This window comes from Pyxicephalus adspersus, chromosome 1, assembly GCF_032062135.1.
Source record: "Pyxicephalus adspersus chromosome 1, UCB_Pads_2.0, whole genome shotgun sequence".
NCBI lineage: Eukaryota > Metazoa > Chordata > Amphibia > Anura > Pyxicephalidae > Pyxicephalus > Pyxicephalus adspersus.
The window spans coordinates 36,445,902-36,470,218 of record NC_092858.1 but is presented as its reverse complement, the minus strand read 5'-3'; the positions used below and the strand labels follow the sequence as shown (position 1 = coordinate 36,470,218).

Genomic DNA, 24,317 nt, shown 5'->3' with positions numbered 1-24,317 from the left:
TCCTAATTAACTGAAAGCTCCTTGGATCAGCCTTTCTATACCTTTTTAACATGGGGGAACCCTTGAAATAATTCAGATCTCAAGGAACCCCTTCTAAAATTACTATGTCCACAGTTCACTGTACATTAGGGTGGTGGTCAGTAGGAAGAATACCTCTTACATTGCTGACCCGTGGGAAGAATGTCACCTTTACAGGTAGCCAAAAAGATAATTGGTGTGAATAGTAATTGACCTGAGAAGTTCCTCATGGCTCAATAAACCCCAGCAACCTCTGGAGAAACCCTGGTTGAGAAACACTGCTGTAGAACAATAATCATCTGTATATTGATTTACTGGTTGGTTAATCCTTGTGGTCTTTGGTTACAGATTGGAGTGTACCTAAACCTACATGAAAGATATAAACACTACATTCAGTTTAGGGCATAATCTACATGTGGTGTCCAAGCTCTTCATGTAAGTTTCTACCAGTTTGCTTACTGTAATACCAGAAACATTATTGGACCTCGTGTGGTCCCTGTATGAGTACTGCGTGCACATTGGATTTCAGGACGTATGCTCAGTGCTCCGGTGTCCAATCAGTGGGAGTACACCCCCTATAACGTTTCAGGGTTTATTCCATGGGGGGTAGGCTGATTATACCACAGCCTTTTTAGTAAGACTCCTATCAGAACAAATGTCATGGTGTGGTAGAGCGCTTGTCATTTATTTTTTATTTATCTTTTATTTATTTTATTTAGGTAATTTATTGAGAAATGTTATTATCCAGGATGGATAGGAACATACAAAACAATGAAGAATCAGGGAGTCAACTGTGGTGTATCATTGTAGCATTGAGAGGGACTGAGAGATTAGTCATCTTGTGCTATATCTCTGTGTTGTTATGATGTTGACACTGGTTTACATAAAGTCCATTCTTACCTTCTTCAGGGGTGCAGATGCTGAACCTCTTGGTATGTACATTGTGCCTTACCTTAGGGTGTCTGTCCCTGCTCACGCGTCTCTTCGGTATCAAACTAATTTTAATATATATGTGTAAAAACCCATACAGTGGCCTGTGTACAAGGGTTTGAAGTAGCCTTTTAGAACTTTTATTTCCTCTTTTTATGAAGGTTATTCTGGGAAGTCAGGTGTCTCTGAAATATAAATATAGTCAGATTATTTCGAGAACAACTTTACTAACCATGATAATGTAATGTCTGGTTATAGTCAAAGAAGAAACGTGTATATCAGTTAAAGCTCCCAGCCTCCTTAACATATTGTAGAAAGACTCCACAGCATTGTGTATAGAGTGCAATAAAAATGGCAGAGCCATGACATGAGATAGAAACAGGACAGGGGAAAGTCGAAGACCAATTGTTCTCAAATCAACACTGTTTACTAATATGCAATGAAACGTTATGTTAGATTATCATGCATCAGTGAAAGCCCTTTTTTGTGGTGTTGGGAAGTCCGTCACTTATACATGGGACAGACAAGTCATTGTGTTATGCGAGTTTAAACTTATCTTTGTGGAAATGACATTCTGATAATATCCTCCTTATCAAAAACCTGCTTCCTTCTCACACTCAGGATGTTCATATTTTGTTAGAAGTCTAATTTTTTTTTACTTTATGAGAGGAAGGTTAATAGGAGCACGCCTTATGCACACCTCAAGATCTTCCCCAGAGATAGTGGGTCATGTGTGCAAAGCAAACCACACAGCTGTTTGTCTGTTACATTAAAGCCAGTTGGCAGTTGAAGTCAGTGCAAGATAGATGTGACTTTTTATGTGATTTCATTTTCTTAAACTTTGTGCAAAAAAAAGAATACATTTTATAGGACAGATGTGTATTAATTGCAGTCAGCTTTAACTTTGCCACTGCAGTTAGAATGTAATGTGTAGGATATGTTTATATAGTAGATAATACTATAGATATAGTATTAAAATATCAAGATATTTTTTATTTAAAGTAACATTTTGCTAAAATATAACATTTCAGCTGGCAGCCCCTTGTTAATGAAGTTACCTCTCTAACTGAGCCTTTTTTGTGCTTTCTTCAAGATCCAAGAGCTTTTTCTATCTAACGCTTCTAGGTGTGTCCAGTAGTAGCTCCCTGCTGTGCACTGTGTCCTCCCTCCAGCTGCCATATTACTACAGGAAACAGTACTATGGAAGCAGCCCACAGGTAAAAACCACTGTGTGCAGCAGGGGATGGGGTTTCCGGCACTTCCACCTGGAAGTAGATGTATTTGTGTTGTGAGTTTTGTGTATTTTATACACATAGTACATAGATAGTATCTCACACATATTTGTTGCCTTGTCAGCCGTCAGAAATATACACTGTTATACCAGTCCTAGTGGGCGATCACTGGGGGACGAAAGATCAAGGAAACTTTTTCGCCTGCAGCAGACATGACTTCACTGTCACGTAGTACTCCACCCGACCTAGACACAGTCATTTGGTTCCAGGTTTGGGATTCTTTTCAATGATACAGTTATTTTGTCTGTATTTGTGACATGTCCACTTAAAGCTGGTAATAAATAGAAAACAGTTGTTTATAATAGGCAGTGTAAGACAGTTGGAGCAATGTAAACATATGCAACCTATTATCTGCTTATCCCCAGCATACTCTTCAGAAAGTCTCCTGCTGCGACTTCTTTTCCTTCTGCATGTTGTCTTGTTATATACTATCATTCAATTCAGAAGATCCCTTGATGGGACATTTTCCTATGGAATGTCTTAGGTCAAGAGGTTTTAAGCCAAGGGCACAAAGAACAAGCCTAGGTCACCGTGACGCTGCCCCCAGGGATGGGATTGATTGATTGTATTCACTTCAAATTGGTTTCTATGAAAGTTTTGTGTATGTGTAGCCCAAGTTTTTTTGATTGAGCATGGAAATGGTTATCCTTTTTTTTTGTCTTTGTGGAGCTGGGGAGTTTTCTATTCACTTCCTGTGTAAGAGAAAAGGAGATTAAGAGTAAATCTACCCAATAAAATCTAAATTATTACTGGAAAATTTCCTATTATTCACATGAAAAATATTCTTACTTTGCCTTGGTGACAGTGGGCATCAGGGCTAAATAAGAGGGAAATCCCCAAAATGGGGAGCCGCATAATCCAAAGTAAACTAGGCACGGAAGTTAACTCTTCCCTATTCTAAGTGCTGATAAAAAGGTAATACGCATCAGTGAAATACACTGGCCGATAGGCTTACATTTTCCATCGTTTGGTGATTACATAAGTAATTTGTAATATTAGGAGTCGTCATTCATTAGGTGATCTTGCTGACCTGTTTAAACAGGTAACATCTGATTTTGTTTAAGGTTAAAAGAACACGTTGACATTTCTCTGACTATGCATTCATCAAGGATTGTGTTTGTACAGCTGAGTAGTACATTGTTATTTTTTAAACCGGAGAATTAATTAGAAGCTTGCCTCTTATCGAGAAGAAGTCCATTCAGAAAACGCCTAGTAGTAGTTGATGAGTAGTGTGTGAAATCTTGGGTAACCTTCCCCCAGAGGTGCTCTGAATATTATATTGGATTGTTGGAGGTTGTGAAATGTTGTGTACTCCCTGTGAAAACACCCTGCGATAACACCTTTTATACTACTATACATTTCTAAGCCTAATGCTGTTGCAGCCTGCTACTAACAAATATTGTTTTAACATACTTCAATAAAAGTCAGATCCACCCAATACTGATATTCCAATTTTGTTTATTAAATTGCTAGAAGTTAGTAAAATATTCCACTTTCTCTGTGGGATATCGGTGGTGAGATCTCCACACCACAACTTCCAGTGCCACCCAAGAACTGTGGTTGCTGTAAAGCAAAATGAAGGTCACATTTCTCTGACAGATTCTTAATATATATATTCACAAATTGCAGCTTACCTGTCCTTCCATATGGATGCTTAGAAGTTTGCTTTTTTCAGGTACAGAGAAGTACAAACCCCCTCCCTGTAATAGGGATAAGGGGAGGGGAGGTGTTCATTGACCTAATCAGGAGAGCGCTCTGTGGTCAATATTTTTCTGGGTGAGCATTTGCACCAGAGGCCAGGATCCCCTTTACAAGTTTATTGGGTTCAAATAAAAGAAAAGTAAAAAAGTAAAGTGTCTAAGGACCTATTGCTGCAGTGTATAACCTTTTCGTTTTTGGGTTTAGATAAGTTTTACTGCTTATATGGGATTTATCATTAATATAGTTTCCCTGTAGTAATTGTGATCATATCATCCCTAAAATATATAAAAGTGGCAATGCTTTATATTTAAATCCTAAGGAAATAACTGTTGTGATCTTTCTAATAAGATTTACTGATTTACTAAATCACGGTGTGCAGTGAACTTCCAGTTGGGTGCAGAAAGGTGATTTAGTTCTTTTTAGGATAAATTTTAATAAATTATGTTTATTTTCACACATTTCCTACTTAAGTAAATAAGACAGTTGTGTATTGTGTTGGTAAATTTATCAATTAAAACATGAACAGTTTCCACAAGGATATAACATTTCTCTGTGCAGTTGAATAGACCAAGTAAAAAGCAGCTGCTACTGGCTGATTTTAGATTTCCCAGAGAGACTCCTAAGGTGCTAATTAATTTGTATTAAGGCTTTCTCAATTTGGTTGTTGACAAGATACTTTAATTAGATTAGTGGGTTTATCACATCATATATAGCCTATAGTGAGCATTCTCCTTTTTTTGTTATGCTCCTTCATAAATAAGACAGTAGATGTGAATTGCCGTAATCTTCTTATAAATGATCACACATCGCCTTACAGCCATGTATAAATAACAGGTGTTAATGATGAAATACTAAGTAAGCATTAAAAGAAGAGAACAGGTGAGTGGTGTTTAGAGTTTCTCTTTTTTCTTCTAGTTACACGAGGCTTACTATTCAACACCAAGAATGAAAGATTAATCTTTTCTGGGGAAATAAAACAATTTGACAAGGGGCAAATAAAAACTCCCAGTTCACTTGATTATCTTTTTACCTGTTGCCATGCTAGGACTCAGTTGTGTACCATCCATAATATTATTTTTTAATTATATTAATAATAATAAACAGGAATTATATAGCACCAACATATTACACAGCGCTATATAATAAATAGGGTTTGCAAATGACAGACAGATACAGACAGTGACACAGGAGGAGAGGACCCCGAAGAGCTTACAATCTAGGAGGTACAGGAAGTAACACACTATAGGAGGGGAGATATGTAGTGGTGGGAAGTAAGTAATGAAGGTTTCATTTACCATTTGTTGTGTAAAAGTATACAAAATAGTCCTATGTACTGTCCTGGTCTAGTCTGTGGCACCAGAAACTCTGCACTCAACAGATCTGTGACCCAATAATCTGATATAATAGTCTGATTTCCCTAAAGTAATTTGGCTCACATTAAAAAGGATTATGTGCTGCTGCAAAAATTATAAATAATAAAGTCCTACAAATTCTTGTTCAGCCTTTTGGTGAAGTACACCTCATCCGCCTTCCTGTGATAGTGTGTCAACAATACTCCTGAATTGAGAGCGGTGTTGTCATTCTCATTTAGAGGTGGTACCTGTGTGCTCTACAGTTGGATAGTAAATTGTTGCAAACCTGCAGCTTGTCATTTGACATTGGACCACGCCTGGTCCGGCCCACTTTTTTCTGGATTAACGGGATTTAGTGTGCTGCTGAAACCCTCCTACTGAGTGCTGCAGTGTCTGGGAGGATTTGTAAGTAAAGCCAAATATTTTAGTTTTAGATGAAGTAGAAGAGCTTTACCACTACTGTCAGAATTGTTTTTCCTGACTGCTCCCTGCTGGGGAGATTCCCATTCATTGACCTAAGTGACCTTAAATGAGGGGAATTTCCATCTCAGACCATTTGTTCCCATTGGGAAACTTTTCCTTCATCACTTGCAATGGTACGTAATGGGTCAAATTAAGGGATACATTTCCTCCACTAGTTTATTTAAAAAATATTTTTCATTCAATTTATAGAGAGTTTTTTTGCCTACTTTGAGTCTTGTACATCACATAATAACTAGATTTGGGTCTTGTTTTGGTTGTTGTACTTTAGAATACTTTCCCCCTAGGCTCTATTCACTTCATATAACCAAGTTTAATCCATGAAAACCTTTTAAAAATTGGGAATTTTCTCATAAATCAAATTCAATATTTCTATACAAACAGTGTATTGTTAATACTGAAGGTTACCGGAATATTCTAGAAATAAAACCATGGATGTGAACAACTGTTTGCTGCCTTTCATCTGCCTGGTATTTAGATATTCAGCAAAGAGATCCTCATCTCCAAATGATGAGGGATGCCTATTGAAGACGTCCTTGCTGCATGATAGGTATGTGCCCTAGTCGTCTGTTTGCAATTGGATATGTCCTGATATGTCCGCAGGGTAAGAGGTTTATTTACCGGTTCTCTACAAGACAAGTAATTTGTGTGTACCTATCAACCTTGTCTAGTAAATAGAATGTCCTGATACTGTTTTGTAAAAATGATTTGATGATGATAGAAATGAGTTTTACTTCAATTAACCTTTTTATACAATTAAAAAATCTTTTTTTTTAAACCTGGGACAGTACAAAGCAAAGGTACACTCCAGCAGATCACAATACCTCTTCACTGCTACAGTGATGTCTGATGCGCTGTACAAAATGGACATAATGAGTCTGATTTATTAAAGCTCTCCAAGGCTGAAGAGGATACACTTTCACCAGTAAAGCTGGGTGATCCAGCAAACCTGGAATGGATTCCTTCAGCCATTTGTTATTTGCTAACAAATGTTTTGAATCCTGGACCAGATCCATTCTAGGTTTACTGGATCACCCAGTTTCACTGATGAAAGTGTATCCTCTCCAGTTTTGGAGAGCTTTAATAAATCAGGCCCAATGGCTGAAGTGGTTAATATGTGTATGTACTCATGATGCATTTATCTGTTTAGCCAGTTATTGTTAAGATGCAAGACTGATTCATTTCCCATATTTTCCTTAGGACTGTTCCCTTACAGGCTGCACCATTCTCCTATTATCTCAAGCAGTGTTCCTGTGTGGCTATCTGTGTTTTTTCAATGCCAACAGTATACAGCGCCAGGGAATAACTTGGTTTTTTATTTAGAAAAGATAATGATACCGGAAGAAATTATTAGATAACTTGTGTACTTCTGGCATTGTAGAAAGTTTCTGTCTGAATAACTAAATATTAAAAAGAGATGCAGAATTGTTTTCCAGTTGGGGGGGGGGGGTGTCAAAGATGACTGACGGCTGTCTAATGGAGAATTACCCCCATTTTATTAGAGATCCTCTTGCTTCCTGTCTTATCCCAGAAAGTGAAGAAAGATGTCCCCAATGATGTGTAGACAGCAAGAAACAAGTTGATGAGTTTAAACCCCGTCCTACTTCATAACAAAAGTAAAAAATACATGAACTTTTTGACCCATTTTCCCATGGATGAACAGCAGTAAACATGTAGCCCAGGAAATGTTGTACTTGTGACCTGTTTAGCTCATTGTCAAAACTAAAAGCTCAGTTTACCCAGAGCAGGATAGGGGAAGTGAAGTGCCTGTTGCCAGATGGAAGGTAGGATCTTTTTGGCTTATCTGTGTTCAGCAGTGACAGATGTGGGGGTCATCCATCCTTTTCTTGCAAAAGTTCCTAACAATATTATAGTTTTGGTTCCTTTAAAATGGCAAGTTACTCTGTGTGTAGATGCAGCAGGCATTTAGCAGAGTGGAAGCTTTTGCGTGCAATTTATTACAGTCAGTGTATGTCCTGCTATTTATGTTGAATTCCAAGAACTTCCTTCATCAGCCTCCTCTTCTTCCTATGGGGGGAATCAGGATTTGTACAGAAAGGACAAGGAAGCAGAAAAAAAACAACAAGAATCATGGCTAGCTCCGCATGCCTAGGCATCTCCTGCAGCATGTTCCTAATTTAAATCTGAATCTAGCCTCACATACAGTTGTACAAACTCCACTCCTGCCTAGGAACATTCGAGGCCTTTTGATATGTGCATAAATCCTCCCAACTTCTCTTCTTTTTTCTTTAATTTGGAGTAAACAAGCATTAGAAGCCCTATCAGGTTTTTAACGTTATCTGACCCCTTCCAAGGGATTTACCCTTACTTTCTATAATGGTGACATGATATTAGGGAAAATATGCAGCAGGTACACAGAACCCAATAAAAATGAAATGGAGTTGCTGAAGGATAAGTCCTCAAGTCAGCTTTTTCATTGCTGTTGATGGAGTGTATTTAATGGTTTCCCTATCCTGTAAGGTGGAGTTGGCATTCTGCTTGGTGCCTTTACTAAGAAATGACTTCATATTCAGCTCTCTTACTTCTCTATTTTTATTCTCAAAAACAAGCTTGAAAGCCTCTGGGGAACAGATTGCAGCGTATCATTCCCAGAGACCCATTTTAGGCCAATAACATCTGCCTGCTGCGCGTTGTGACTCCACTGCCCTAAATCATGTGCAGATTATCTGATCGGAGCTCTGGGAAAGACTGCGGCCTATCTCAGGAACCAGGGGGTCTATTTTAGAAGAGTGACTTGCTGCGGAAGACGTCATGTTGTTGACCCTGCCTCGGCTTTGAAGTAAAAATAGCTGCTTGTTCCCTTGAGTGCTAAGTGGTATTTAATTAGATGGTCTTCCCGCTCTAGTATTACAGTGAAGCTAATCCTATAGTGAATGTTTTTTTAGATTCACCTGGTAAGTACGTGTTAGTTCATTTAGAAGGAGGATGGTAACATGCTAATTTAGAATGCTGTTGTGTTGCAACCTGTTTGCCACGATCTAAAAAAAAACTAAATGTAATCCATGTGAAAATAAACATGCTGATTATGGGATCACAGTTCCTCTAACATCCCTGGGTGTATCATGATGAAGCGTGGGTACACGCTGGGTTTTCTGGGTCATATCTTGGCTTTTATATTTCTTTAACCAATGAGTATAGCACAAGCTCAATTTGCATAGAGGCTAAAGGCACTGATGCTTTTAAACACATGTTCACTTGTGCATACAAATTACAATGTTGGCAAATAATAAGCTTTTTCAGACACTATTTTGAGAAATTTACAAATCACTGATGGCCTGTACTTGCCTCCAAGCTGCTTTTAAATCTGGATTTGTTTTCTGTATTGTTGGCTATACACAAGGCCATATTACAGTGACTTCAAATTGCCTTTTATTGCAAAAAATACTTTAAAGGGTTATGTTCCCTAAAGCTGACAGGGGAAAGCTTTTTTCTCGGGCAGAAACTGATGAAATTTGCCTGTTATGTTGATGTGGGACCCTGGAAGGCTGAGGAAACCTCCAAATGTATGTTTAAACATTGTTAGCCTTATCTGAAACTTAGAGTTTATTCTAATACAGAGGCATTAATAGAGTCTCTGGTCCTGATCTAATAAAGGTCTCCAAGGCTGGAGAGGATACACTTTCACCAGTAAATCTGGGTGAAACCTGGAATGGATCTGGTCTAGAATTGAAACCATTCGCTAACAAATAGCAAATGACTTTAAAGAAATCCATTCCAGGTTTGCTGGATCACCCAGCTTCACTGATGAAAGTGTATCCTCTCCAGCCTTGGAGAGCTTTAAAAAAATCAGGCCCTCTGATTTACAGCATGTATGCAGATTAAGAGTTTTGATTTTGCATGTTTGATCTGGGCCAGTTACTGAAACAGTTATCAAGGCAAGTTTGTTTGGCCATTTCACCCAATAAACAAGCTTTTTCCTAAGAAGCTCAGTAAAGTTGGCCCCTACATTTCTCTCAGTACAAGTTCTTTTAAATGTTCAATTGGATAGTTGATAGTTATATATACTAAGCTGAGATCCAGTGTAGATATATATATATATATATATAATTTTTTTTTTTCAATACATGATATAGACCCCAGTTTGAGGGTGAGTAAGCAAATGATTAGTATAGATATGATTAGATATGATTGTAAATTTCCAAAACAACTAAAAAAGGAGTGTTTAGAGCCTCCTGCTATAGAACAGAATGAGGTGGCACTCCTGTTGAATCATCATGGAAGCTACTGAACCAGTATAAAGAAATTCCCATCAATATGCTTTTTGACATTTGTTGTTCTCATTGCCAGAGTTTTGCAATAGTAGTCTGACTGGCATGATGTGTCTCCTCTCCCTGCAGGAACCGCTGTAAGCTGGGAGAGTCAGTACTACCAGTCAGAGCTTGCTGCATCCCAGCCATGAACACACAGGAGTCACGCTGAAGCCCGCCATTGACGTGTGAACTGCCTTTTATATCTCCCAGTCTGGGGCTGCCCTACGTCATTGCCATAAATAAATAGCAGAGCATGTTCTGCTTTCTTCTGAAAAATAAAAATCCACAGCAGATTTTCATTAAGGGAACAAGGCTTGTCCGCATTTATTAACTAGTTAAACTCCAGAATCCGTCAGTACTTTTAGTTTAGTAAGTTACGTATATTCTTTATGTGGCTGCACAAATAAGTCAAGAAATCTAAAAAGGGGGGTCCTGCTTACAATCTAGGTTGGTGGTGTAGTTATCTTATTTTTCTTACATTAGAGGTGTGAAAAATTCCTGCTTGCTGGATCTTTATGATTTTCAGCTATAAATGTCTTATATCGGAATGAATGGTATTTTATTCTCACTGCTGTGCAACCGTACCTGATGTGATAATAGCCTAGAATTGTGGAGTGCTCTCATGTAGACAACCCCAAATACTCATGTATACCCATACCAGATAAATGTGTAAACAGATGGGAACTGATTGTTTTGATATAAAATAAGTGTAATTATTTAGGATTTTCCTCTGAGATACAGTAAGACTAGTATAGTAACTGATGCAAAAACACTTACTGCCTTTGCTGGCCAGACCAACAGAGAATATTGGTGTGGTTCCAGACGGGTTAGGTCTTGGAATACAATGAAGAACCTGATTGTGATTTTAAATACCTGTCCCTGCTCTACTCTATCCCCCCTTCCCCTTGAAAAAAAATCTTCAAGTACATATTTACATATTATCCTACCACAATATCAAGAACTACTTATATGGGACAACTCTCTCCTACTCCAGAAAACCATAGAAAAATCTTTTCTGTGTAAAGCAAATAAATGTTTACTGTGTAAAGTAAGCTCTTCGGGGCATGGTCCTCTCCTTCTGTGTCACTGTCTGTATTTGTCTGTCATTTGCAACCCCTATTTATATGTACAGCGCTGTGTAATATGTTGGCGCTATATAAATCCTGTTTAAAATTAATATTAAAGTAAAGAAAGGTTCCCTGTAGTGAACCTTTCAATTGAAGATGGGAATAAATAACCTACTGGTTAATAGGAATAAATAATTTACTGGCATGTTGCTATGACTAGGCAGTGGTAGTGATTGGAAATCTGGTAAAACTTTTTTTTCCCTCAGCTCCCACACATCATATTGTTATTTTAATTCTGATTTTGTTATCAATATGGAAATTTCTGGGTTTACAGAAAAGAAGGCTGCGTGATCAGAAACATTTGCAGCTATATTATATTATATTTGTATGCAGGGCCTTATTGTATAATTATTAGAAGTCCATTAACAGGAAATTATTCTTGTCTAGTAACATTGTGGTATTTATAGCATCTGCAAGGACTGTGTACCTTTCTGCACTGCAAATAAAACATTTATTATAGGCATGCACAGTTAACAATGGTTTTATTTTTGAGTAAAATATTTTCTAGTGAAGTTAAAAAAAACACTTTTACTGCAACTGATTACAAAATGTACTGGAACTCAGGATTCTGCAAATTCCCCAGCTCCAGGTTTTGGCATTCCCCTTTGTGAACTAAGCTGTAGGAGGATATGAACCGTGCCTAACTGGTCAGGATTTGTCCCATTGTTTGAAGGATTATTTCATAACTCAGTGAAATCTTTGTAAAACTATGTTCATTTGGGTTACTGATGAGAACTCACAAGGGTGGTGAAATTGGTCTTTTTTCTAGGAACAAATCTGTATGAGGAAGTGCATAGAATACCGACTTACAGCAGCCGTGCAACATTCTCTGTCTATAGCAATGGAGGATACATTGTATTTCTGGGGACAAAAGTTTCCTGATGGTGACTTTATGGGCCACAGTTATGTGTATTCAAACTACCACTCGTTGTGGTCTATGTGATCCACGTGACTCCAAGAAAGAACATTAAAAAAGGCCAATATTGGTGTTGTCAGGCTGAAGCAGGAAAAAAACTGAAGGACCTTTGTGGCAGGATTGTCAGGTATTTTACTGAAAGCTGAGGTTTTTAAACTTTATAAACAACTTTTTTTTTAAACACTTTAACTTTATTGGAAACTTAAAAAACAATAAAAAAACAAACAAACCAGGAAATACACATTGAAAAACAAAGAAATAAGTAAGTAAAAAAAATACAGAAAATATACATAATATGATAAGGGCCCAGAATAACATAGCATTCGGGCCCTTATCATATTAACAAATATAGAAGAGAAAAAAAAAAAAAACACTGAACGTGGCGTCACAATGGCATAACCCCACCCACTCCCCCATCGCAGATCAGAGCCTGTGATGGGAGAGTGGGTGAGTTGTGTGCAGGGACACAGCCCACCCACCTCCACAAGCCGGGACGTGTTCCGCGTCTCTGGCTGGTGCGCCCCCCTCCCCCAGCTGGGTCCTTCTCCTGACCCTGTTTGGGGTAGCACCAGCCAGAACCGCGGAACACCCAAAGGGCCAGAGAAACCACTGTATAAGGCCCACGGGCCGTAGTTTGCCCATGCCTGATTTGGAGCTTTGTATATATCAGAATATTGAAATAGGATCCAATCCTTTCAAAATGTCATGAATTGCTGACTTTTGTCCAAAGCTTTTGCTCTGACTTGTTCCATCTCATAAATGCCCCCAATTTTCATAAGCAGAAACAACCTTTGATAATTATTATTATACAGTATTTATATAGCACCATCATATTACGCAGTGCTGTACAAAATCCACAGTCACGTCACAAGCTGTCCCTCAAGGGGGCTCACCATATAATGTCCCTACCTCAGTCATGTCTTTAACAACAAGTCTAAGGTCAATTTTTGGGGAAGAAAATTAATCTAACTGCTTGTTTTTGGAATGTGGGAGGAAACGGGAGTACACGGAGGAAACCCACGCAAACACAGGGAAAAACTGCAAACTCCATGCAGATAGTGTCCTGGCCGAGAGTCGAAACTGGGACCTAGCACTGCAAAGGCCGGAGTGCTAACCACTAAGCCACCGTGCTGCCTAATAATAGATTAATTCATAATAGATTCATTGGGTAAAAGGCTGAGATTTAGGAGAAATGTATGCCTATACTTGAATAGAAATGAAAGGTGTGCTGGAAAGGTGTGTTCCCCACCATGTAGTCCTGCATTGGAAAAGAAAAAGTGTTAAAGTGACATATGCTTATACAGAAAAAAATAATTCTTCTTTAAGATTGCGTAATTTCTTTTTTTTACATTTAAAAATGTGATTTTGCAAACATTAGAGAGAACAGATCATATGAGTCACTGTTTGCTTTTTCTCTGAACACAACTATCTGTGATGCACAATACCTTGCTGTTAGTTATTTTTGTACATTCTGCCAGTGGTTACTGATCAGATCAAATTGTCTTGGAGAAAAAAACATTGTTCCCGGAACAAGTGGTGGGGAGAAGTCTTCTATTGAGTGAAATTCAGTCACTTCTGGAGATTCTCTTTTTTTAGGTTTACAATACTCCATCATGACTTTTGAAGGAATAAGTACAGTATGGATGTATCTACGGTATGTTTCATATGTTTGCGGGGTTTATCTGGTTCTCAAATATATGCTGTGGGGCCAAAGATTTCTCACTGTAATAGATGCATTCGGCCTAAGGAGCTGTGCAGCACCTTGATTCAACCAAAGCTCTAGATTGCCGCCAGATTGAACAACGTACACTTTGCATTAGTGACCTAATCCTGACAGAACATGAATATGTTTCCTCTCATTTCACTTTCCTTTGCCCAGTCACTGAGAGCTGACAGTCCTGAGCTGTAGTTGGCATTCGCCTCGCTCGCCTCTCAAACATTTATTATACTTGACGTAGAGAACTGAGTAGGGGACGGCAAATAAATGTCAAGCTACATTGAGACAAATAACTTGATATTCAGCCCCCAAAGTGATTTGTCCTCAGCCACATGGACTGCTGGCAGGACTTGGTTACTTACACCCACAACATTCTGATTTTAAAGAGCTGTGCTGTAATAAGCAGACAGCATTACTTCCCAAAGAAAGCCACAAAATCTCCTGCTGGCACAGTGTCAGATTGCCAACTGTGTCTGTGATAGGTTTAGCAGAGGAGCTGCCAAGTGCATTAGGGAGGAAACTGATCTTGTGCATTTAAACAAAGCAGTCATGATCCGATCTGAGCAATAAGTTCTAAAAGTGCCTGCATCTGAATGTGTTTTTTTTTTTTTCATCGTCCCCTTTCATTTTTTTTCTTGTAACAGGCTGCCAAGCTGGTCTGTCCAGTTACAGATTCTTAATCTCAGTGCCAGGATTGTTAACCCATTCTCAAATAAACTGACAATTGGCATTGTAGGGGAAGGGGGGGTCATTTTCTGGCACCTGTTTCTTTATAGAATAACATTCAAGTTATGTCATTCATAAATTATTATTTTAAATATTAGTGCTTTTGGGAACCTCCTGCATTGTTCTGTTTCTGACTAGGGCAATGATTGGGCCTTGTGATGTATATCAGAAAGTATTGTGTTTTTTGGAATATTTTATTTTTTGGGGTAAAAGGTTATAAATTGATGTTTTGGTTTTAATTATATAATGAAAGTACTTTAATGACTTTCAGTTAATAGATCAACCCCAGGACTGTGGGCCTGCCTGTTGGTTTTCTGTGATTTGAGTTATTATAATGATTATTAATAATAAACTCTATTTTTTTTTTAGCGCCAACATATTACACAGCGCTGTATTTAGGAGAAGGCTACTGTTCTAATTAACTTTTGGTTTGGATAAGGAAAATATTTTTTTTTTCAACCTATAAAGGAGTATTGCTACAGGGAATTGTAGATCAAATGAGTGTATGCATAAGGTCATGTATTGTGAAGACAGAAAGCTATTGTACAGGTCATTGCAGGAAATCCATGATCATCCTTAGCAAATGTTTACTTTTAATTACTGAAAAATACTGCATGTTAAATCTGATGGTTGCTTTGGGTTCAAAAGCTTTTTATACTCACTAGGTAACCATGGCACAGGACCTACCTTAGTAACCAGCTCATTGTAGCGTCTCTGAGTCAACTCCTGAAACATATCTTAAAATAATCTTTAAAACACAGTAGGGCTATATGTAGGTGCAATGCTATTCTTCTTACATGTTGGATGGATGACACCCTTTTTCACAAGCATCTATATTATACATATACATAATTTAAATAGGACCCGTACACCTATCACATACAGAATCCTTTTGCCCCTTAAGCATCCTTTACATTGCTCCCTGGCAGCTTCTTGCTGCCCTGGTACAGATATAACCCCTACAAAGCCTCCCCCCAGGTCGGAGAAGCATGTTACCCATACAACTGTGACAGTGCCCAGTTCAAGCAGACAAGAAAGACAGTGTACATTTTTATCTTAATGCTGTCCCTCTGATTGTTGCCCCAAAACTGACCTTTTGATTAAGATCTATTCACCATAAAAAAATCATTTACGCACATTTTTTTCCAACCTTGAACTTTTTAAGGCATGGTCATGTGAATACTTTATCATTTCAGTTTTTTTTCCCTCAAACTTATTTTAATCATTAATGATTGGCACTATTGATTTTCCTACAGTAAAATATCAGTTGACGTTAACCAGGCATTGACATATATGTGAATGAAGGGTCAGCTTGCTTGTTTTAAAGAGCATTGATGGCAAACTCCAAGACATAACAAATGTGCACCCTTGTGTGTCCAGCAGATGCTTAGCTACAGCTTTAACAAGCAACCACACAACTGTTCCATCAGACTAGGATTTATAGTATATTGGTGGGTTTAGAGCTTTTTTTTTAATCAGTAAAACAAATTTCTATGATTTTTTTAAAAGACTAATTATGCTCCTTTCATCCACCTCACTTCTTCAGTGTCATCAGTCTGGCTTTTGCCATATCATGTATTCTGCTGCAAGCTTAGCAATGCCTCAATGCAAACACCTTCACTTTGCTTTTAATTCATTCTTGGAAAAAAATTACAAAATATTGTACTTTACATTCTAGTAATATAAGAGAAATATGCACTTACTGGGCCCAAAGTACACATTGTTCTGCTGCTAAATAATGTGTACAGGATCCATCCACCTTTTCTGTTCAAGGAAACTCTGTGACTATCAATAGGTAGGCATTGATGTACACATATTACCTATTATTTGTTTCAAGTTAGGTGATCCTACTTAGACAGACAGGCTGACAGTAACAGAGATGGATGACAAAGAAACCCGCAAGCGCTATATTACCAAAAATATCATCACTATATACAAAGTGAGTCAGAGGCTTAAATTAACCTGATGTCTCCACCCCTTTGGAGATTTCTGTGGGAACTTGGCTATATAAAAGGCTTTTATACTAGAAGCATGGTTATAATGATGATGGGTGTGTGGCTTTTTACTTAATCTTATGGTTTCTTAAAATACAATTAACAAGTAATGAAGACAGACTTTGGACATCACATTTGTGGTCTTTAAAAGCAGCAACAGAGAAAATGAGAATCAGGTTTGTTTTAATTGTCATTTCCTGCTTTGGCCTGCTACTCGAAAAATTGCTTGTACCAACTATGTTCTTAGACTTTGCAAATACTGCTGTTAAAAATAAGAAAATATAATAAATGCAAAGTTTATATTTATGCTTGCTGCATGGAAAAAAATATTTATTTTTAATAGAACCTATTACCTCCATACTTATTTCATAGTAATAATAAAAGCACGCACAAAAAATAGCTCTTGTGGCTTAAATTAACAGATAACTTCTATGGGTCTGATTTATTGAAGCTCTCCAAAGTTGGAGGAGATACTTTCATCAGTAAACCTAGGTGATCCAAAAACCAGGAATGAATCTGAAAACATTTGCTAACAAATAGCTAATGACTTTAAGAAATCTATTCCAGGTTTGCTGGATCACCCAGCTTCACTGATGAAAGTGTATCCTCTCCAGCCTTGGAAATCTTTAATACATCAGGCCCCATGTGTCTAATGTAACTAGAAACACGTGCTTCTTGCTCATTTTTAATGTCATATGGCTCTCAGATTCTACATAAGAAGTCTATATTGACTGAATTACCCCTCTGGGAAGTGTCCACAAATGGCTATCTCTAAGAACTGGGAGATGTATTTGGCATGTGTTCCATTTTTGTTGCAGGAAAGCATGAAAGATATTTTGCTGCAGCAGAACTAATATATAGCTAAGGGTCAACATGTAGCAGTCGATTCACAAACCAGGTGAATCGGCAAATGACAAGTTTCCGTGGAATTATGAATTGCAAGGTTAATGAGACAAACATCAGCATGCAATTTATTTAAAGCTTTGGAAAATATCACTAGTATTGTAACAAATGCTACCTGTAACATGACAGTTATATCATCTATATACTAAACCACACATATGCATTTTCTTTTAGGGACTTGATATTTTTTATGCTGGATTATTGTTTGAGAGCCTCCTGTATTAAAAAAGCCAAAGCTTCCATGATTGTAGTTACATTTCTGCATGTACTATCGTGTTAGCTTGGCCATACTTTTCCTGCAAAGATGGATAGACTTTTTGTGACATAATGTACTTTAGTATGTGTTAATATTGTGCAGAATATCTTTCAAAGTCATATAAAATATTTCTTGCAGGAATAGTTTAGTCACTGGTTGTAGTGTGTTTGTTGCAACCAAGTGGGCTCTCTGGTTTATCCTGAGTTGTGTTCCTGCCAAGGCAAAGGCCAGGCAGATTTTTTTCTTCTTCTTGCTCGGCTTGTCTAGCCAGAGAAGTGGCACGGGCTGGTCCTGCGTAGGGTGATTACAGGAGCCTAAGGCAATGTCCCATTTTCTAGTGGGTGTTACCACTCCATAATGAAAGCATGGGAACGCGTCTTTCAAATACATTAAATCCACAGCTGTGTTGGGAGGAGGAGAAGGAAAAAGGATGCACTACCATTTGCAAGGTTACTTGTCTTGTTTGCTGTTTTGGATTTTCTATTCACCTGCTACTGAAAAAGAATATTTCTGGCTGTAAGGTAGGATGTCTTATCATAGGGCCATGCTGGACGTCATAGCCTTGTGTCAAGAGGCAATGATGATGACTGCATTGTCAGGGCAACCAAAGTGCTCCTTTCATAAAATACAAGTGTATTATGAGTGGCTGATGTCATAGGACAAAAAAAGATGTCATTTAAGAGTTTCCATATGAACAAAAACATTGCTTGTTATGCTTTTACTGTTATTTTAGCCACTTGTGAAGTTAGCTCTGTTTGACAATGTTACAGAAAAGAATGTAGTGCATGAAATAATGTAAAGGTAGTTGGTCATGGATTCTTTCTTTGTATGGCAGTTCATTTTGGTGTTGTGACAGAATGCTTTGCTATCATTTTCTTTGTTGCAAATAACTGATGTGTTCATTAAAGCTTTTGATACAATGTAGGAAAAGTTTCAAAGAATTAAAAGACAGAGCATGAAGTCTAGACCAGATGGGAAACTCCAAGTTGTACCAGAAGACACTGGCAATTTGTTGTTTTTTTTTTTTTCTACACGTTGTGATTGTTTGTGTAGTGAGACTATTGGGAAACAATGCACATTTACGTCAGCTTGGAAACTGTTTAAACAGAACTGGTGTTTACATCTGCGATTGTGCATAATGTTGGTTTATGTACCACAGACACCAATAAAAGTACAAAACAATATAAAATAATAGCCAGTGCTTTGTATCTGGTAGGTTCGTAGAAAGTAATATTGACATGTCAGTGTATTAACGCAGCCCATTTACATTTTTCGTGGCCTATATGTCCTTTTCTAGTTTTTAGGAGTGGTGTCGTGTGTAAATTCAGGGATGAATGCTATGTACAATGACAGCCACAACGCTGAAACTGAAGTCAGGGAATGTGTACCTTGCTATGACCTCTCAGGCCTGAATTTTCCACATTCCAGTCAGCTAAGTACTATGGCAATGTAAAGCTAAAGCGTCAGTCACCGCACATGTAACTTCCCAGGGGCTATTTACCAGCAACTATTTCTAGGAACATGGAAACCTCTCACAGTTTTTGCTGAGGCCTATTCCTAACTTTATTGTAAAGAGTTAGCGTATGAGGATTTACTTTGTTTAAATTAAAACATACAGTATATATTTATTTATAGAACTATCTTTCACCTTTCTGCTTGACTTTTTTCCCATGTCCTCCCATTTTTCCTGACATTACCATAACATTATAGGCATTGTAGCTTTCTGTAAAAGCCACGAGTGTTGTAGCAATAATTGGACATCTCCTATTGCATTTAATGACATCTTATTGTGCTTTAAAATAAAAGCTATTTTTAATTTTATTAAAATGTAGAAGGCCTATGAGTCTGTATCGTATTATGTAATAAAGCCCTCAGAGGTCTCTTCGTTATCCAGAGATCAGGGATTTGGATTAGTCTGTAATGGCCAAACATATATCAGCTTCCAGTAGTTTAGTCATAAAGATGAAAACCCATTTGATTGGTAGCCAGGGGGTTTTCCATTCAAATGATACTCTTTGCCACAATAAATCAGAGATGCTGGAAAAACTGAAAATCACCTAAGGTAGTCTTTAAAACATGTGTCATTTGTCCTGCAGTTACTGAAAGATGGTACAAAGCATACAAGCACAGGCCTGGTCACCGAGATTGGTAAGCAGGGTTTTTGCACTGATGAGGTTTCATATCCAAGTTGGGAAACTGGTAGTCCTTTGGCATTGTTCTGTTGTTGGCTTTATCTTGGTACCGAGATTTCCACTAATTTTCTGTATATGTCAGGGGGTGTGCTAGGTATTGAAAATGATGGGGATTTCCCACCAGGTAGGTCACCAAAAAGTTATAAGCATTCCCACAGATTTGAGATAATGGGATTTTAACAGCCTTGTACTTTTTTCTTATTTCATTCTTTATCAGCTCTCAAACAAGCTCCGGTTTATTGCACACTCATAAAAATTATTGTTATTGGTAACAGAGAAGCATATTTGCAGAAAGATGTTTCTGTATAGGTCTTGTAGCATTTCCTATAAGTAAATGCTGCTGGTTTGCTTTGCATTGCACATCACATGTCAACAAAGCATCATGACTCAGTGCAAGCAGATGCTGTAGCATGTCTTGTATCTGCTTAGTAAACTGGAAACTGACATTTTGCTTGATTCTGTGTTACCCAAAAATGGTCAATATATCACATAAACAGCAAATTATCTACTCGTCCTGAACTTCTGTTGCTGTTTGTATTCAATGCAAACTCCTTTGCATCCTGGCTAATATGTAAATGTGATACACACTTGGTAGCAGTTGTGTCCCTGTTTATCAATAGAAAAAGAATGATTCCAGCAAACCACTTTCAAATTATACCAGGGTTCTCCTCTGTATGGCCACCCTAAGGAAGACTTTTAAAGCCTATTACTGATCTTGCTTCAAAGTGAGGAGGGGGGTGGGACTTCTTATTTTTGTTCACTCAGCGATCTATTGCAGTCCCCTGGGTTTATGAAGTGTGCTCTTCTTAATGTTATTCTTTCAGTTCTGAAGCAGTTAAAGGAAGTAATGCAGAGGCCAAACTAGTTATTTGTATGTGAGCTTCTCTGCTATTGATACCACTAGAGGAAATCTGAGCAGATCTGGAGGGGGGTAGACAGGATGCACATAAATAGAATTCAAGATGCACAATTCTTTCTTCCACCCCCACCCTGCATTCTGCAGAACCCTACAGATTCATTCATCTTCTATGCAACTCTGACACAATTTTCTACCAAGCTATTAGTAGAATAGTTTATATACTTTAGTCCATCTTTAAACTAAAATATGATCACCTCTCAGCCTTTATACATTATTTAATCCAGTTTATTTGGGGTTGTGACATCTCAGATACAGGCAGGCTGGAATAGCTTTATTTACATGCAACAAGTTCTCTTACATTGCAAGGTAAAAATACTTTGTAGTAAATTAATTAATGGTCTGTATAGGACCTAAGACTAACCACTGATGCCCTATTCTACGATTTATTGTACAATAGTGAATGGGATTATTTCTGCATAATTACACCCAGTGGATGTTCCCTCTCACCGGGCCTGGTCACACAGCCTGCTTTTTGTGGGTACAATGACCATTACATGGATGATGCAGTGTTGCACTGGCTTCTTTCTGATGACTCATAAGCAAGGCATAGCAGATTTGGCAGAAAGGTTACAGTGACCTAGAGGCAGATATTTTTCAGAATGTCTTTGGTGTGACCAATTGGAATCTCTATAACGGTTTAATTTTCAGCTATAAAGTTAGTTCTGCTGCTGGGCCTAACAAGTATCTTTTATAGGAAATAAACTAAAGCTGCCCATAGCAAAAGTTACATTTTGAATTTCCTACCTAAAGAACAAGATTAATTTAGATTGGTTGCTGTCAGACTGATAAATCCTATCACATCATGAGCCCAAATTCTTCTACAGTTCCTTCTGCAGAGGGTTTACTTCTGCTGTAAACATTCTGTACATAGCTAATACCCAAAATAAAAAGCTGTTACATAATAAGTTGTGTTTATTTTTGTTGCACAACAGTATTTACAAAGTATAAACACAGTAAATGTAATGAAGCTCATATTCATTCTAAAGAAAAATAAGTAAAGTATTCTAAGTGTGTTGCATTTAGCAATGTAAATAACTGTGGTTCAAGAAACTTTTTTTCTATATTGTCTCATGATAGAGCTTTTTAGATTTCCAAATATAGCTTTACAGTTTTGTTAGTTTCTTTGATTGCTAACATGCATATTAGCTGTATTTCTAGACCAGGCATCCAGAATTGTTTGTGTCCTTGGTTGTGCTGCCTTATGATCATTGATAAGAAAACATCTCTAGATGTATACCATGCGGTAAGGGTATTTTAGTTACAGAAAAATAATAAATAAGCAAAGTGGGTAATGGGCATGACAATGTATGTCTTATTATTTATTTTTATTATTAGTAGCCTTATTGTGCACAGGTCCTCATATATTGTTGAGCTCAATGAGTCTCTTATTCTCTAATTTTGTTATTTCTGCTTGATGCTGAGTGAAAACACTGAAAAGGTACATGTGCTGCTTGTTTGTTTTAAGGTACCCATTAGTGGGTACCCTGTTTGAGTTTAGTTGGTTCCTTGGATAAGCAGATGTTTTACCTTATAGACTTGCTGCAGGAAGCTCTCTCCTGTATTCAGGTTTATTCAGCAACATGACAAAGTGCCGAACTGTCCTGCTTGGTTTGTTCCAGGGTGTCCCTGTATCATGTATGGTTTTGCTGTCTCATTCAGCCTGTACGTTTTTTTTGTTCATTACCTTATATAAAAACTATATTACAGATATTTAAAGTTACCCAAAGAATTTTCTTATTTTAGAATTTTAGATAAATGAATGCAAGACAATAGAGGACAGCCAGGGCCAGCTCATGCTAGCTGAACTACAAAGAACCTGTTAGGTCTTGTATATGATACTGAATCCCCATAGGACGCCACTAGAAAGAGGTATCCCAAAGGTAACCTGGTTTTGAAATGTCTTTACAGGATTACAGACGCCCAGCTTGTGTTCTTTTATGTGGAAATGATCTAGTTTCCTCATCATTTACTTCCAAGACGCACCTTAAAATCCCCTCCACCCACCTCCTGGGCTCCAACGCCCATGACTTTTCTTCTGACAAATTATCCTGGTGTTTTAAGATTGTTTAGACCAGGCAGTGCACAAATGAGGAAATATTGGTCCTTCAGCTCTTGTCTTCCTTTTCAAATTGTTCCTGCAAATACTGTCACAGTGAGCCGTATTTCCTTTCCTACAACAGGATGCCAGTCTGTACAAATATCTGGGCATCTAATGATGTTGCTATCTTTAGAAATGCCCTGTAGCTACATATTCACTAGATGCTAATAAACCTTCATGCTAGTGGCCTATAGGAATTAATCACACATATCAGAGGACAGTAGTTATGTACAGAATAGACTAATAAATGTGTTTGCTGTAATCAGGTCAACAAAAAAATACATTTTGATTACTTGTATTTTGCTTTCTGCCTTTATTAAAGGAGTCAGGCAATTCCTGATTTAATTATATAGTTATGATTATTATTGTCATGTATTAACTTAAGTCAAAAAGGTTCTAATGCATGAAAGAGCAGCTGTCAAAATAAGTTGTACCATTTTCTGGAAATTCAAAAGCTTTGTAAAAATAGACAGAAGCTGCCCATCCCTATAATTAGAACACAGCTAGGGTCAGTGAACTATCAATGGATTAACAAAAACAAGCGCAGCATACAAGCACTTTATATTAATATTTTCCTGTTTACTAAAATGTTGCAAGTCTGCCTTGCAATGTCAAACGTTCCTAATTATTTTTCATATAAACCATTGAATCTGACATTCCCTGAAACATTCCCTGGTGGTTAATCTTCCAGGTCCATGTATTTCAACGGCAGTCATTGATTTTCCATGTCAAATTCTCCGTGTTGAATGTCAGATTCACTGTTTTATAAATAGAGCCCATAGAGATCTTTTTTTTTTTTTTTCAGCTTAGAAAGGGCAGATGATATCCTTACTGAAGGTCTGATGTATATAAACAAATGCCACGCTATGTTACAGGAAGAACACCAGATGTATGCAAACAGCAAATATTTGTTTAAAATGAAGTGTAAAACATTTTGCACCAATAATGCATACTGGTATAATTTTTACAGGCACAATGATCTCTAAATACCCAGTTTTGCCAGAAATAGAATCAATAGCAGGAAATGTTTTTTTAACAACAGTCTGCCATTATATGCACAGACAGGGATTGCCTTTACACTTTTAATCCTACTGTACTTCTGTGTTTAATAAAATAGGTATCTGTGTTTCTATCTACCCTGTGATTCAGAATTTCTTTAGTTATTGCATGAAAAAAGTGAAAAAGTTCCCAGTTTATATGTATTGCATATATTATTCTGACCACTTCACCATAGCATGAAAGACTTATAAAAAAAAATGTTAACTTGCAAAACATGGCTTTAAAAATTGGCTTTCAACTTTTTATCTATGCAGCATTGAATTGTTCCAAAAATTGACAAAAAAATGCTATTTCTGTTACATGTATGTTATGTATTAATATATATATATATATATATATATATATATATATATATATATATATATA

The 24,317-nt window shown here is 37.4% G+C and overlaps 1 protein-coding gene across 6 annotated transcripts in view; it reads left to right on the top strand.

Annotated features, from left to right (window-relative positions):
* Positions 1 to 24,317, top strand: part of HDAC7 (histone deacetylase 7) — a 185,341-nt gene that overhangs the window by 118,027 nt on the left and 42,997 nt on the right. The window contains exon 1 of one of the 6 annotated variants that reach the window (XM_072406625.1): positions 11,816 to 12,214. The exons of the other annotated variants lie outside the window; for them this stretch is intronic. The gene's annotated coding sequence lies outside the window, so the exon portion shown is untranslated. Of the gene's footprint in view, positions 1 to 11,815; positions 12,215 to 24,317 lie in introns of those variants that run through there. 6 annotated transcript variants of the gene reach the window in all.